Here is a 16,936-nt window from a genome sequence, read left to right on the forward strand (position 1 = left end):
TGATACAAGGCTATTCACAACAGCCTTGTACCATGTGACAAGCTGTAACAAATCACAGCTCGCACAGTATTTCTCAATGGCTGCAGGAATGAGGCCAGAGAGAAAGAGAAATGATTGCTTTTACAGCTTTTATGGGTGTATAAGCATTCAATGTAAAAAAAGCAAAAAAAATTCTTCATCACCCCCCACAAGCAGTACAGTGTCACTATGGTGACACTGTACTGCCAGGGTGACAGTATGTTAAAAAAAAAACAATATAAAAAAAATTTTGAAAAATTATAATTTTTGGTTATAAACTAATTTGGGTTAATATATTTTTTTTAATTAAAGAGATAGATGAATACATTTTGGCCAAGATTTATGAAGAAAGATTATTTATTTGCAAAATTTTATAAGAAAAACACTTTTTTTTCCAAATTTGTGGACTTTTTAATTTACATAGCAAAAAAATAAAAATCCCAGCGGTGAATAAATACCACGAAAATAAAGTTTTATCTGTCTCAAAAAAATTCATATGGGTACAGTGTTGCATGACTGCGCAATTGTCATTCAAAATGTGAAAATTGGCCTGGACTGGAAGGGGGTGAAAGTATCTGGACCTGACCTTTGTCTGGACAGTGCTGATTGGCCCTGTGCTGATCACATGCACTCTTCGAAGAAAAGAAAAGCCTCTATAGAAATACATACTAAACTGAGCATGTGCAGAATGGCTATAGTTCAGTCTGTCTTAGGAGATGAGATATGGACATTTGAACAAAAGGAGGAGCAGAGAAGACCGGATCAAATGGCCTTTTTACACGATGCAGAGGATTAACCCCTTAAGTTTCACAGTGAGTATAACAATCATGCTTTACTGCATATACAGACAGATTTTACTGTTGTTGGTTTGGTAACACTTTAAGGCAACTTGCCTCTTTTCTTGGTTCTCTTGCGAAGTTGTCCACTGCCTTCCCTTACATTTCCTTACATGTGCCTGATTGCCATCATTTACTCTGACCATTACCTGTGTTGTGGTTCTGCCTGGACACCTCCTCTCCTTAGCACAGATTGTGCTGTTTAACAAATAATGTTTGTCTGGTGCCTCGGTACTTTGGTGATCTGTGTCTGTTTCAAATGTGAGGAGCAAACTTCAAGGCCATGACCTGAATCACACAGCAAAGCCCTTACCTCCTTTTGGAGGAGTTCCTGGTGTAACGATAGGCTTTTGAGGCCCCCCTCACAGGAACCTCTTGGAGCTTTCACTGGTAACACAGAGAGTCTACACTAAACAGATAGATAGATAGATAGATAGATAGATAGATACATCTATCTATCTATCTATCTATCTATCTATCTATCTATCTATGTCAGCCATCAGCTGTTTGACAGCCTAATTTGTTTGACAGCCTTTTAGAACATGTGAATATATTGCAGCAGTCTGTTAATTTGAAGAAGAATTATTGATAGCATTACACGCTCAATTTTCTTGTTTGTCATTTCTTTCTGTGCCACTTTCTATTAGTAAGAAAAAAAAACCTGAAAATAGAACCAGCAGAACATGTTCCACTTAATTACTCATTTCAGTATCCTGGAAGGGTTCCTCGCAGTGCAAGACACTGGTTACAAGGTTCAGTTGTGAAGCATAACAAGACTTGTCTCGTAATTAGTCTACAATAAAGATGCTTACTGGTTAACACAAGGTTGGAATTAGATTTTATCACCAATGGAAAAAAATAGACAAGAGAAGGAGTTTACTTTGTACCTGCTGCAAACCAGAAGCAGAGGATGAATGAATGAACCCTGTACCAAAAATCTATACTGCACCTTCCGAATAATGGCAGCTTGCCATGAAACCTGTGCCAAACAACAACAGGCAATAGAGCACACTTAGGGGCTCTATATACTGTATATTTTTTCACACAACTTAGATCCAAGATTCACACAGTATTCCAATTGAATCCAATGTGAAAATGATGTAATTCTTGACTAACAACTGCGTGAATCTGATGCAAAAGCCTGAGTCATCCAAAGGATTTGAAGTCTTTTGACTAAGGTTCACAGTGGCCAAAGGGATTTAATGCAGTAAATATGGTGGCTTATATCTAAGGACAGTGAAAAATTTGCATGCTACAGTGGTAATAGGAGGTAGAAAATTATCTGGTAGACTTGAAGGAGGCAGGAAAGACACCATAGATAAAATAAATGGTCCGGGTAATGTAAGAATAGTAGTTACCTGTTCTGCCAAGATGCAGATCCATGATCCCACAGATCAAGAGGCCACTGTAGCCAATTGGACATTTTAGTAAGAGCAGTAAAGAGCAAAGTATTGTTGCCTGCCACTATCTGAAACCATGCTAGATACTGCATTCAGTAGGAATGCCATTATAACCAAGTTTGTGCTGGATAGCTGTGAAGAAGGTCCTCTACTTTTGGGCATCTGCGGAAAAGTCCCAAATAATGAAAATTTGGAAACCTTTGTTTTGCAAGTCCCCCAGTTTTATTGCAGCCTGTAATATAGACATTTTAGAACTATATACTGTAGATATATTATAGAACTCCCTGTCATTTTTATGTGCTCTACAATAAGAGGCCTAGGATATGATCCCGGAACTGGAAGCTTTGGCAGAGTTTTGTGAGTCCATTGAAAGTAAAGCTGGGAAAGACTTTAAAGTCTCTGGAGTTGGCATACTCCAGGATTAAAAAATTTATATGAAATCTGATCATTTCATGCCTTTAGGGAAGCCAACAAACTCCACATTGTTCCACCTGGAGCGATTTTCAAGATCATCCAGCTGAGCCCTGTAAATAGTGTCTGAGTTCAGTCAGAAGTATGGCAACAAAATGGTCTAGTTGACTTCTGCAGTGGTGGTGTTTTTACAGATTTTTTGTTAAAGTGTTACTAAACCCACAACAGTCTGTATATGCAGTAAAGCATGCTTGTTATACTCACTGTGGAACCTAAGGGGTTAATCCTCGGCATTGTGTAAAAAGGCTGTGTGATGCTTTCTTCTCTGCCCCTCCTCTTGTTGAAATGACCACCTGATACAGACTGAACCCATGGTCACATGCACATATACTCAGTTTGGTGTGTATTGCTAGAGAGGTTTTTTTTTTTCTTGGGAGGGTGCATGTGTTCAGCACAGGGTCAATCAGCACTGTACAGACAGAGGGTCAGAGGTTTCACTTCCTCCTAGAGCAGAAAGCAAACTCCTCCTACAAGCTTTAACCAGTGCTCTGCTGAAGTCACAAGACTGCTTTAACTGCTGATGAGAAAAGATATTTAGCAGTTTATTTTTACTAAAATAATTGTATTTCCATGTTGTGTGTACTGTGGGAGACCAGGTATAGTGAATGCTGGGTCCTGGGTCTAGTAACACTTTAAGTCTTGCAGTAGCAGAGGTAGATTGATTTGGACCATGTCAATATGTAGTATCAATGTTGATTTACAGTCCTTAAAATGGTTGTAAAGGCAGGCAGAAAGGTTTTTACCTCAATGCTTTCCTTGCATTATGGTAAAAAACCTTCTGCATGCACCAATCCCCCCCTCCCCATACTTACCTGAGCTCAATCTCGATCCAGTGATGTGCATGAGAGTAGCAGCTCTCTTGGCTCTCTCCCTCCTCATTGGCTTAGAGACAGCAGTGGGAGCCATTAGTTCCATCTGTTGTCATTCATAGCCAGTGAAGAGGGAGCTGAGCTGGCTTTGTGTGTCAGTGGACACCCAGAGCAGCCTTGGGAGCAAGCCAAAGCTAGTGCCCCCATAGCATGTGGCTTGTTATGGTGGGCACTCGGCAGGGGGGAGGGGCAAGGATCGCCGGCAAATGACCCGAGAAGAGGAGGATCAGGGCTGCTTTGTGCAAAACTATTGCACAGAGCCAGTAAGTATGATATGTTTCTTGATTTTTAAAAATAAAAGTTTACTTTTAGAATCACTTTAAATGCTTTCATAAATTGGGAAAGAGTTGGTTTCGCACAAATGACAGACTCCTCTGCTTCAGTGGGCAGGGAAGGCTTAGAAGAAGAAAAGGTTGTGACATACAGTCTTCTGCTGGTTTGGAGAGGTTATCTGCAGAAGAGAGTGTGGCTGACACCAGAGCACTCAACAGAGGGCCTGAGGAAGAGGAGGCCAGGCCTCCATCTTAAGACCTTTGGAAGCAAGCAACTTTTCAGATGACAGTTGTTGCATATGTTGTCTCATTTGTACCATCTGGGAAGGATGGGGTGTAGTGCAGAAGTCGTCCTGCAGATTAGGTTATGTTTTCAGTATTTAGAAGTAATAATGAATGACAGGGTTAGATGAGTGTGCCGGAGCTGTTCTTTCTAGTGTATAACCCCCTCACCTTTTAAAGATCTTTAGTAGCATCTGGATATCCCACTTACCAAGAGACTCTTTCCGTTCACCAGGCAGACCTGGTGACTAAAATTTGTCCAGTCCTGCACTATAATAATTCTTAGATGAAAATCTAAATTACTTAGCAGATATACTCACTATACACTCTACATACATCCTCTTGGAGAAGTACAGCCTAAGCTTTTTTAGCGGCATATCTCCTGTGGATCACAGAAGTGCAGTTCGGCATTCCTGTGACGCACTTTCAGCTGACAGCAGACTGAAGTCTGCTGTCGGCTGATGTCACTCAGCCGGTCCAGACTGGGGAAAGATCCCAACTTCAAAGTCGGGATCCACCCCAGAGTTTGGAGCAGCATTTGGCTCAGGCTCTCAGCGAAACGCTTCGAACCTGAGCCAGACGCTTCCTCCATCTGCACAGCCCAGCGCAAGGGCTGAGCAGACAGCGGTGACTGACAGTCTCTCTCTCTCACCCTGCGGGGGACAGATGCAGCATCGGACCAATGCTGCATTCACCTAGGTCAGTCTATTGGGGGAGAAAAAACCCTAATTCTCTTTTAAGTTCTCATTTTCAACTTTAGTTGGAATGTACAGTTAATGTGATTTAGAGAAGAACAAGTTATGACATTTTTTGACAAATAATCATTTAGTTTTGTATTTTTGAATGCTTTGCTAAATGATTTTTAAGATTAACACCCTATGCTACTTCAACTCATCACAAACCTGTGAATAACATGGAATATAATTAGTTAAAAATACTTAGCCAATGTACAGAGAAATGCGTCCTATTTCTGAATTTTTCTGTATGGAAATGTCTTGATCCTGCTGCCCTGTCTTTTAACACAAATATCCAGAGTGCTGTGCTGGTGCTGTATATATTGTTCTACAATTGCTTGTTTAACAACTAACAATAATTATCAGGTGTATTCACTGTGTTCAGCAGTTGCATTTTGCTTGTGAGATCATTGGATTACATTTCTGTACTCGGACTAATGCAAATACAGCATGGGATTGTATCCTTTCTGCACAAATGGTATTTGTTGCCGCTGCCAGAGAAACACTTCCATTCCATTTTGTCAGTGTTATCTGACAGTTGTTAAATGGCTTTTACAATGATACAACTAAATGGTCTGTAAGGAATAGTCGGCTGCCATGATTGCATCCATGTCAATTTACACTGTCCAACTTTGATTGATTTCATTCACAGATCAATTTGTGTCTGTTTAATGCACTTGCAGATCTGAATTAAGAATCTTGTATGATGAATGCAAGTACTTCAAATAGTGTGCAAGTACTAAAACATTTTAGCATTAGCCAATGCATTGTGATTTGTAGTTACTCGTAATCACTTAACGTTTTTCAAAGGACACATCCAAATAATGAAATTTTTAATCGTGTAATATATTGTATATTGTTTTTGTTATGGAATCCGCGTGTCCTTTTTCATAAATGTTTGTAATTTCCTTAATCTGAGTGCTCTAATTCAGTGTGGCAAGAATTTAGGAAATATCTCACAGGGTCACTGGGATTGTACTTCCTTAAAGCGACTTCTTTTAGAAATGTCCTGTGAGCACCAACTCCAATCTTCATTTTCTTGCAGCTGCCAGTGGTATTTTCACCATGTAACACTTCCAGTTGTGTGCGCTCCTTGTGGTCCTCACTATGCTCTGTTCCACCCACTGGCTACTATATCACTATGGGTATAGCATTGCTCTCCCCCAAAAAAATTGTGAAAATATAAATACAAACTTTTTTCAGAACATCTGTTTGCAAGTAGGAATAAATGTGTGTACACTTAGGCTGTGTCTGTGCCATATACCAGTAATTTACAAGTAGTTCCTGACAGTGATAGAAGGAAACTTTTGCATTGCTCCAGCCACTAATCAAAAATAAGAAATAAAAGTCTGTTTGCTAGATTTGTGGTGAAAGTAATGATATGGAGATACCTTTTGTTTTTGAAAGGCATACTGGGTTTTTTGTGGTCTTTTAGTAGATGGCTTACCTCTTCATAAACTGAATACCTGTTCTGCTTTTACAGATAGTAAATGGCAATAGAAAGAAGACAGTGCTCATTTAGCATGTCCCGCTCTTCCTACAGCAGGTTTATAATTATAGCAAAAGCATCACATACAGTTGCTATGGGGGGTAACAGCAGGGTCTGTAAAAATAATCCCCCCCCCCTCCCCAGGCTATTTACTGCCTCCTATATCCCATTGTAAAAAAAAATCAAAGCTAGAACTGAAAACAAAGACTATTTTCTGTGCATTGATGCCATCCAGTACAGCTTACTTCTAGCTGACTGCTAATAAATTGGAATAAGGGGCATTAGCACATGACGCATGCCACAAAGGCATACATGATACTTTACTATGGCAGGCACATGTTTAAAGCAATTGTCATCAGTTTTATGCTAGCAACCAATACAATTGTGGTGTTAGGCCTAGTTCACACTGGCTTTGAGAGCAGGCGTTTAAGGGCCTATGGAAATTATAGTATGGGCAGCACACAGTGCTGTTCACATTATCAAAACATGTAATGTTAGCATTGCGTCGCTTCAGAATTGAAGCCTCATGTCAAGTTAGGAGTTGAAGCCTTTCAATGCCTCCCATTCAAGTTTATGGTGACGCTCCTCAAACACCCTTGCAGGCGTTTTTGGGACGTTAATACCATTAGAGTTTATTATAGGCATTTGTGGTGCGTTTTTAACGCATGTAAAATGCTTATAAAACATCTCAAAACTACACATAGGGCATTTGGGGAGCGTTTGTAACGCTTATAAAATGCCCATACTAACGCTCATTAACTACTTGCCTACCGGGCACTTATACCCCCTTTCTGCCCAGGCCAATTTTCAGCGCTGTCGCACTTTGAATGACAATTGTGCAGTCATGCAACACTGTACTCATATTAAATTTTTACCATTTTTTTCATACAATTAGAGCTTTCTTTTGGTGGTATTTAATCGTCACTGGGTGTTTTATTTTTTGCGCTATAAACAAAAACAATTTAAAAAAAAAAGTTTTTCTTTGTTTCTATTATAAAATTTTGCAAACAGGTAATTTTTCTCTTCACTGATGTGCGTTGATGAGGCTACACTGATAGGCAGCACTGATGGCCACTGATGAGGTGGCACGGATAGGCAGCACTGATGGGCACTGATAGGAGGCAATGATAGGCGGCATTGATATGCGGCACTTATGAGCTGGCATTGATGATGCTGCACTGAAAGGCGGCACTGATAGGTGGCACTGATGGGCACTTATGGGTGGCACTTATGGGCGGCACTACTGAGCAGCACTAATGGGTGGCACTGCTGGGCACAGGTGGGTAGCACTGCTGGGCACAGGCGGGTGGCACTGATGGGTACAGGTGGGCGGCACTGATGGGCGCTGATCATCAGCGTGAGGAAAGTGCAGCTGATAACCGGCAACTGTATGTACCCTGTGATCTGTGTCATTGGACACAGCTGACCACGTGGTAAAAGGCCGTTTGCCGTTTACCTATCACATGATCAGCTGTGTCCGTAGGACACAGCGATCACTGGTGGCACCGGGTGCACACCGCTGAGGGCGTGCAGGGGGCGTGTTCTGGGAAGACGTCCTCCCAGAACTAGACAATCGCGCTGTAGCCGTCTTTCGGCTATAGTGCCGCAGGGAAGAGGTTAACACCTAATGCCCATACTAACGCTATAGGGGCATTTTTGAAGAGTTAAACATTTAGTTAAGTGTGAACAAGCCCTTATACAAGCAAATGGCAAACACCCCAATCTAAACCTGGCCTTTGCAGCGAATAGCACATCAAAAAATTAAAAACAATCAAAAATTCCCATCTCACTTTGCCAAAGATTTTAAAATAGATTATGTTCATTTAACTGGGGTCAAGGATGATAGAACACAATAATTTTCTTTTTTTTTTCTGCCGCCAAATGTATATAAGTGTATGTTACCCCAACATTTCATAGTCCTGAAATGTGTCTGCTGCACCATGTATTTGTGTTAAAAGGTATCCCTGTTTCAAGCTGACCTTGCTAGATATAGAAGCGAGGTCAGTTTTCTGGTTGTGCTGGGAGCACAGCCTATATGTCCTCTAATGGTCAAGTCTTACACGTGGCCATTGGTTTGTATGTATGTGTGTGTATGTGTATATATATATATATATATATATACACACATACATACACACACACACACACAAATGTTTTGCCTTTCATTTCTATTTTAAGCTGAATGAGTTCACAAATACTTTTTTTGTAATTTTTTTTTTTTGTAATTTAGTCCTCCGCATGTAGGCTCATCAACTCCATTACAAACCTCTGCTTCTCCTGGACTGCCAGTTTTACTTCTACACGCTCTGCATTATGTAACCAGGTTGATGCTGTTTTCTTCCTCTTCCCTGCAGCTAACTAGAGAGATATTTATTACATTGCAGTGATATATTCACTTGCACATTGGACCCATACAGCAGATGATGTGCATTCCCCTAAATATTACGCTGTTATCAACTAATTAAATGGGCTCAATGGCTTTTTACCTTTGCTATAAATATAGATTATTTGTGAGAATTACGCATAATTTATAGGTTGTCAGTGCTATTTCATGTTATATTATTTCTGGGATTTCAGAGTAGATATATTTTTGATTTCATTTTGAAAGTGCTCAGTGTAACCTTGCAGTGGTTAGTTTGTATAATGTAGAAACAAAATCTGTGCCGTGTCTCGTGTTTCAGCAGAGGGAGGAAGAAGGCTGGATCTCCACAGCTAGATGCATTGTTAAAAGTTCATTCTATCACTTTGACATTTAGAACAGGACTCTGTGTCTTTGTACATTCCTCTTCATATTACCAGTACCAGCCTCAGAACTTAGACCACTTCACAGACCATAAGATTTACTAGTGAGTGATTGATCTATATGATGGGTCTCAGCTGTCAGAATAATCTGGGGATGCTTCTTGCATAAACTGTAATACAATCTGAGACTGGGTATTTGATTCCAGATTCCTGTAGACCTATTGGTGATATTCAATACTTTAGGATGTAGGAGCCAGGTCTTATCTGACTCGTCTTGGGAGGGGGAAAGTGAGGGGCTAGAGTACCTTATTTTTCTCTGTTCCCCTTTTGGGTAACTCAGCACATCTGGTCACACTGTAGTTACATTGTCTTTTTAGTTTATTCAGAGCTCCAGTTACAGCAATATTTACAATAGATCTTATTACAAGACTTTGGGGAAGGCTGGCATACAGTAGGGCACATGACAGATCAGCATGGATAAAAAGAAAGACTACTGTGTTACGTTACTTTTTCTAGTAATGGTATCTAAAACATTAGAAATATTCCTAAAATGTTGTTCACACATCTAACAACTGACTCCGAGGATGGAATTTTGTCTTTGACATTCAAACTGGGTTTTATGCTTGTTACAGGCTTCCTCAGCAGTGAATGTGTTAACGGAGGGGCCAGGGAAGAATAACTGAAACACAATAGGTCTTTAGGAAGTTTTATTATCAAATAAAGGGAGCCTGCGATACTGAGAGGTATAGGGTTATTTAGGGCTACATCCTTCAGCTTGATGTCTTCAATTACAAGAATGATAAAGACTGAAACAAAATCCCTTAATTCAATCAGAACTAGGCAGAGTTATAGGAAGGATCAGATGTCCTCAGAAGTGCAAGCATAGGAAATTAAACATTCAAGAAGCAAAAAAGTTTGAGAGCAGCTGAAGGGGTAGCCTCAAGCTATACTTGTTTGAAATTGGTGCATTAAGTTTACTGTCAGCTGCAGTCATTATTTTTTTGTTTTGTTTTTATTTTATTTTCACAACACAGGATGTTGTGAGTTCTACTAGTCTTTACTGATAATTTTTTTTTAAAGTTATTTTTAATGAAATGGATGCATTTTATGGGACTGTATAGTTATTTATTAGTTTCAGCACTGAAATATGTTTTTCAAAATATTTGTTCATATTTTTTAATCTAATAGGATATATGGCATATAAATGTTTTTTATATTTGCAACCAAGAGGTGCAGCTCTGGGCTCCTTTTCACGTGTTTATCAGTGTTATCTTAACTGCTTTGTCAAATAATCACATTGTTTAATGCAATCTTTTCATTAAGGTAAAAAACCTTTTACATGAAGCTCTCCCCCCCCTAAATACTGCATCAGTATCCTCTCCTCTCTCAGCTCTCACAGTCTTGGCTGAGAGCAGCAGGAGCTATTGGCTCCTGCCTCTGTCAGTCAAAACCTGTAAGCAGGGGCAGGGCTGAGCCAGGCTGAATAGATGCAAACAGCTCAAATCTGGAGCAAGCACACGTGTGTCCCCACAGGAAGCGGCTTCCTATGGTGGGCACTCGGCGAAAGAAGGAGCCAGGACTGCCAGCGGAGGACCCGAGAGGTAAAGAATCGGGTTGCTCTGTACTAAACCATTGCACTGAGCTGGTACAGTAAGTATGACATTTGTAATTTTAATGAAAAAAAAATGAAGCTTTATTATCACTTTAAAATTAAACTCTCATAAGAGATTGGTTGATTCCTTTGAGAATGCTTGTTCCTTGGATGCCATTCTGATGCTTTGACAAGTATAAAGATAAGTCGTTCTGACACATTTTCAGCATTTTTTTTTTTTAAATTCGATTTATTATTTTGCAATAGAAAATATTATACAAGCGCAATACAAAAAAAAACCCCTGCAATGTCACTAGGTGGTGACAAGCAGCTTTAAGAAACATTGAACAAAAAAGAACAAGAAACAATGCCTGTAGATGTCACATTAGGGACCCACAGAATAAGCGATCAAGGATACAGAAAAACCTCTACAATACTATCACAGGAGTGTGTTATAGAAGCAACCCACAGCTTATCGCTTATACAAAGCAGCATACAACAGCAAGTTTACAGACAAGTACTATACAAGGACACATACATCTGGGAAACCTGTCTTGTGGCCTCAAAAGAGGGAGATTTATTAAAATGTGACTCAATTTGAGACCTTGAGGGGGGAAGCTACCTACCCAACCCAAACCTTATCAAATTTGAGCAGTGCACCACTATTCAAAATGTGGCTTCCTAGAAGGGTACGTTTTGTTTATTAGGGATTTCCAGGCTTCTACTGTTGGAGCATTGTTTTTTTCCAGGACAGAATAATATGTTTTCTGGCATGATAGAATAGCAAAGTGAGCAGCGTGCATATAGCTTTAGTGGGGCTAAGTCATCTACCAGACTTAAGAGACAGTATCTCACTGATGGGCGTAAGGATATTGTAGTCACTGCCTGGATGCACCAAAGGACCTCGGACCAAAACCCCTGTATAGCCGAACAGTCCCAGAAGATGTGCATGAAATCAATCCCATCTGCAGAACAGCGACAGGAGGAAGCTGATCCAAAAAATCCACCCACCCAACCCAAACCTTACCAAATTTGAGCAGTGCACCACTATTCAAAATGTGGCTTCCTAGAAGGGTACGTTTTGTTTATTAGGGATTTCCAGGCTTCTACTGTTAGAGCATTGTTTTTTTCCAGGACAGAATAATATGTTTTCTGGCATGATGGAATAGCAAAGGGAGCAGCGTGCATATAGCTTTAGTGGGGCTAAGTCACCAAAGGACCTCGGACCAAAACCCCTGTATCGCTGAACAGTCCCAGAAGATGTACATGAAATCAGTCCCATCTGCAGAACAGTGCCAGCAGGAGGAAGCTGATCCAAAAAATCTTTGCAATCTTAGCTGGGGTCATGTATATATGGTGTAAAAATTTAAAATGTATTAGTTGGTCTCTAGTGCATCCTAATTGCTTATTATGAAGATGATACAATTATTTCAACTTATCGGAAGATCTCAACTTCCCATTATGTGTAATGTTACCTAATTTTTTATTCCCATACTGCATCCACACAATAGGGTCCTCATACATATAGAAATGAGATAGATTGGGATTTTTCCATAAGGGAATATGGGGTGAAGGAGAGGAAGGCCCCCCAAACTCAATCCCATGCGTCACTGTCCAAGCCCAAATTACAGATCTCATTGAGACAGTTAAAACATATGGGGACTTGGGACCTTTATGCACCAGATGGGCCACAAGGGCCCATCAACCGTCTATGTATGAAAATTAGTTGACCGGCTAGGAAATATGTATAAAATTGTGGCCCCGCTAAGCCCCTTCCTTCCAAGGTTGTTATAAAATCCCTTGTCTTGTGTCGCGACCAACCGGGAAGGACTCAGCCTACCACCCGTCCTTATAGTGGCCACCGGGTGATCATAAAGCAAACCTATCCAATGGAGAAACATGTCACCAAAACCCATACGTTCCAAAACTGCCTGCATATACTCCCAGTCAACAGAATCAAATGCTTTTTCCAGGTCTAAAAGGACCACACCTGGTTATCAGATTCCTCTGGATGTAAACCCATGTGTGTGAAAACCCTCCTAAAGTTAATGTCTGTGGTCTTATTGCGTATAAAACCTGTTTGATCTGGGGACACCAAGAGATGGAGCACTTTAGTGAGTCTAGTTGCCAGCATTTTGGTAAGGATCTTGAAATACATATTTAAAAGGGCAATAGGCCTGTAAGAGGCACACTGCAGCAGATCTTTATCAGGTTTGGCCAGACATTTTCAGCATGTGTAGCACATTTATAACATACTTGTTTCAGAACTGTGACTGAAACATACTGAAGTCAGCAACTAGCATTTTCAGAAGGAAGCCTGCAGTGCAATGGCAGCCTCCATGAATAAGTGAAAGGATGAACACTGCTCTACTGACCCCAAGAGTCCGATGTTGAGGAATGGCCTCAGCCGCTGTTGTGGCCACGCCCTCTAAAATGAGTGTTCTTACTGCAGGTGTAACATTCAAAAAAAGGGAGTCAAAACTCACATGCAGATGAGAGATGGAGAGAGAAAGCAATCCAGCCGAGACAGACAGCCCTGGAAATGTACATAGTGAAAAGTATACCTTATGGTGCTGCTCCAAGCTATGGATGGAAAACAAAAGATCACCCCTCCGGCAAGTGAGAAAAGAGGAGCTTGAGTCCGAGCTGTTCCAGTGTCAGCCAATGCAAATGAAGGGATGTACACTGCTCAACTAACCCCAGGAGTCCATTGTTGAGGAATGGTCTTAGCTATCGTTCTGACTATGCCCTCTAAAATGAGGGTTCTTACTGCTGGTGTAATATTTAAAAAAAGGGAGTCAAAACTCATATGCAGATGAGAGGGGGAGAGAGAGAGCCATCCAGTCAAGACAGGCAGCCCTAGAAATGTACATAGTGAAAAGCATACATTATGGTGCCAATCCAAGCTATGGATGGAAGGAAAAAGATCACCCCACCAGCAAGTCCTGCCCTGAAGTCTAGGGTGAGGATGCATAGCCAATAGGTTCCTTCCTCCTCTGTCCCTGGGGGTCTCTCTTCGGGAGAGCCCCCTGACCTAGTACTTGGTGGTCAGCTTCGGTTAGCCGCAAAGAAAGGGGTCCGTCAGGTCTTTTGGCTTGGTGGACCATGTGGAAACCTCAGTCCCTTTCAGGAGCCTTGCACCCCGTGGGATCAGGGTAGAGGTCCTACCCCTTTGGGGGGTGGACTAAAGCACACCCCTAAGTGCACTTTTTTGTGTTTGTGTTTTACACTTGCACGTTTTCTGTCCACTTATGGGTGAAGTTGCCTATCACTGTGATGAACCTTTAGTAGATTGCAGGAGTCTGGAAGAGGCAAAACAATGCAAACTACCTCACCGACCTGATACCCAAATACCACCCAACCTGTACTCTTCGCTCCTCACAAGACCTCCTACTTTCTAGCTCCCTGGTCTCCTCCTCCCACGCCCGACTGCAGGACTTCTCCAGGACTTCCCCCATCCTCTGGAACTCACTAGCCCAATCCATCAGACTGTCACCCTCCTCACCTTCAGGCGCACCCTGAAAACCCATTTCTTCAGGGAAGCCTACCCCACCCTCACCTAACAGCCGATCTCCTCTACTCCTACCACTCCATCCCCCACAGCCACTTCCTCCTGTACCTCTATCCCCTCCCTCCTAGATTGTAAGCTCGAAAGAGCAGGGCCCTCGAACCCCTCGTGTATTGTTTTGTTACTGTATTGTCCCAAGTACTGTCCCCCACTATAATGTACAGTGTTGAGCAAACCTTTTGGCGCTATATAAATACTGTATAATAATGATAATAATAATATACAAGAAAAAATTGCACAATAGGATGCCTCACAATTCAAGGCTTTGGAGCACTGCTGAAGATTTTTAAAGGTACATGCAGGTTACTTCTAAATGCCTTCATTTTATTCATGCTGATACTTAATACTTAAACCGCTTTCATGAGACAACAGATTTCTGTAAAATAACCACGGACTCCAATTTATTCCTCAGACTTCAAGCATCTTAATCTTTTAGCATCCAGCAGCATGACACATTTTTTTGTAATACACATGGATTTGCAAGTATTTTTATGACACATTTGACCGTTGTAATGCTTGAAAGCAGTTTATGCTAATATGCATGGACTAGATATGTATCCACTATGACAGATCAGTACCATAGAGCCGATAAACAGTGTACTATGATTCCATTGAAGAAGACAGCATAAGGCAGCAAATGATCTTCAGATGGCTGAGTTCACCCTGCGGCAAGCACTGCCCCTTTTCTTCATATTACAACAGATGGAGTTGCCTGAAGGAATTTTTATTATTGCGTTCAGCACTTATTTATATTGCCCTCTCTTTTCCCTCATGAGCAGAAGTCATATTTTATCAAGCTCTCCTGCTTCTTGGTCAAAAATATGACAGAAACGGATGCTGAAATCACCACTGACAGTTCTTATCATGCAGCTCTTTGCATTCCTTTCCCCTTCTGACCTTATTAGGGAGAAGGGATGAATTAAAAGCACAATCATTTGCAGATCAGAAATAAAAAGCGTATCGGGACACTTTTTCTTCTTACATATCTTATATCTATAAATATAAAAATATGGTAACGTTTGTGCTGCATTATGGTGCCAACAGTTCTTTAGTATTTAAATTATACATCAAGATCAAGCTTCATCCAGGCATCAAGGAGATATGCAACTGTTATGGTTTTCCTTGCAATGTTTCCGCTCCAGCCCTCGAGACCCATTGCATTCAGAGCTGTGCTATACTGGCAAAGGTCAGACATCTCCGGATCCTCTAGCTTAGAGCCACTCAGATACAACTAATCAGTAATCTTCTATACAGGAAAGAAGGGGCTTCCTACTTTCTTGAAGATAGAGAAAGGCTACTCTAAGAATGTGCTTGTAAAGACTGGTATAGGAGAGACCAGTCCTTCCATAGCAAATACAGCTAGTTAAATGTGACTAATATAAAAATATTAATTTTTAATGAATCAGTGGATCCATTAAAGTGGTTGTAAACCCTCACATATACCCAGTGAAGTGACTGGCCTCAAAAGATACACAGAGATGAAACAAATCTTCCTACAAAAGTTGTACCTGTTTATCTGCAGTCTTTTCTTTTCTTCATCTGGTCTAGAATTTATAAAGCTTGTCTGAGCTGTCAGAAAAAAGGGTTCGGAGAGCTGAAATTACACACTCAGTGGAGAACTCAGTGAGGAGAGATGGTTAGAGGGAAGAGACACCCCCCCCCCCCTCCTCCCTTCATACAGACCACAGGAACAGAGCTGAGGCTGTAAATCTGCTGGAGCTCTCTCCCCTGTCACCGTTTTTCTCTTGGTGTCAGGAACACTTGTCAGAGGTAACTCATGCTGATAGCAGAGGAACAGAGCACAGATAGAAATGCAACTTAGTGCTCTTGAAGTTGAAGTAAACCCACTTTGTATATTTTTACCTGCAGGTAAACCTATAATAAAGCTTACATGTAGGTAAAATTAATATCTCCTAAAAGTGCACTGTTTAGAAGATATTTTTGCAGCCGGCACATACACTCTGAAGGAATGGCATACCCATGCCATTCCTTCAGAGCACTGTGCTGTGTCCCGAGACTCCCGTGACATCATCATGTCCCACCCAGTCAGATGGCCGGAGCTTGCGAACCCGGAAGGAAGACTGGGTGAAGTTGGAAGGTAACTTCACCCAGTCTTCCGCTCGGGCAACAAAGGAGTGGCTTCGTAAGAAGCATTTCAAGGTCCTGGAGTGGCCTAGCCAGTCTCCAGATCTCAACCCCATAGAAAACCTTTGGAGGGAGTTGAAAGTCCATGTTGCCCAGCGACAGCCCCAAAACATCACTGCTCTAGAGGAGATCTGCATGGAGGAATGGGCCAACATACCAGCAACAGTGTGTGCCAACCTTGTGAAGACTTACAGGAAACGTTTGACCTCTGTCATTGCCAACAAAGGATATATAACAAAGTATTGAGATGAACTTTTGATATTGACCAAATACTTATTTTCCACCATAATTTGCAAATAAATTCTTTCCAAATCAGCCAATGTGATTGTCTAGATTTTTTTTCTCATTTTGTCTCTCATAGTTGAGGTCTACCTATGATGCCAATTACAGGCCTCTCTCATCTTTTTAAGTGGGAGAACTTGCACAATTGGTGGCTGACTAAATACTTTTTTGCCCCACTGTATGTCTGGTGCACTGGTGGTGCGGATTCAGTGCGGTTTGAAAAAGAGTCATGTTCAA

The 16,936-nt window shown here is 41.2% G+C and overlaps 1 protein-coding gene across 2 annotated transcripts in view; it reads left to right on the plus strand.

The window, feature by feature from the left end:
* Positions 1 to 16,936, plus strand: part of PDSS2 (decaprenyl diphosphate synthase subunit 2) — a 235,444-nt gene that overhangs the window by 148,843 nt on the left and 69,665 nt on the right. The window lies entirely within an intron of this gene.

Source organism: Staurois parvus, unplaced genomic scaffold (assembly GCF_062004578.1).
Source record: "Staurois parvus isolate SC_StPar_1 unplaced genomic scaffold, SC_StPar_1.0 ptg000048l, whole genome shotgun sequence".
Classification (NCBI taxonomy): Eukaryota; Metazoa; Chordata; class Amphibia; order Anura; family Ranidae; genus Staurois; species Staurois parvus.